This window comes from Penaeus monodon, chromosome 25 (assembly GCF_015228065.2).
Source record: "Penaeus monodon isolate SGIC_2016 chromosome 25, NSTDA_Pmon_1, whole genome shotgun sequence".
Lineage (NCBI taxonomy): Eukaryota > Metazoa > Arthropoda > Malacostraca > Decapoda > Penaeidae > Penaeus > Penaeus monodon.
In genome coordinates this window covers 1,392,240-1,392,611 of record NC_051410.1, presented here as the reverse complement: position 1 = coordinate 1,392,611, position 372 = coordinate 1,392,240, and positions in this window count along the sequence as shown.

The following is a 372-nucleotide window of genomic DNA, read 5'->3' as shown; positions in this document are numbered from 1 at the left end:
TTATGAATTTCTGGGAATCGTTCGCTAATTAAGGGAAATACATTAATAAAAAAAAATGGAAAGGGTGATTTTTTTTCTTGTAACTCAGGAAAACATTTTGACAGATCGCCCTTCTATAGAAGTTGCCTTGATACTAACTGAATAACTGGAGTAGGTGGATATACAAACTTTTACCTTATCGCGCTTTCTGTCAACCTGTCAGAAATTTGACGAGTCGAACATTTAATGATCGTTATAGATGATACGTTGATGGATTTTTCAGGTCAAGTGGTTTCTCGACTGGCTTGACCTCTCTCGTAATGAGGGCAGATGCGGACGCGGGCTCTCTGTTGCCGAAGTCGAAGCCACAGCCAAATTGCCTGTTTAGGATGT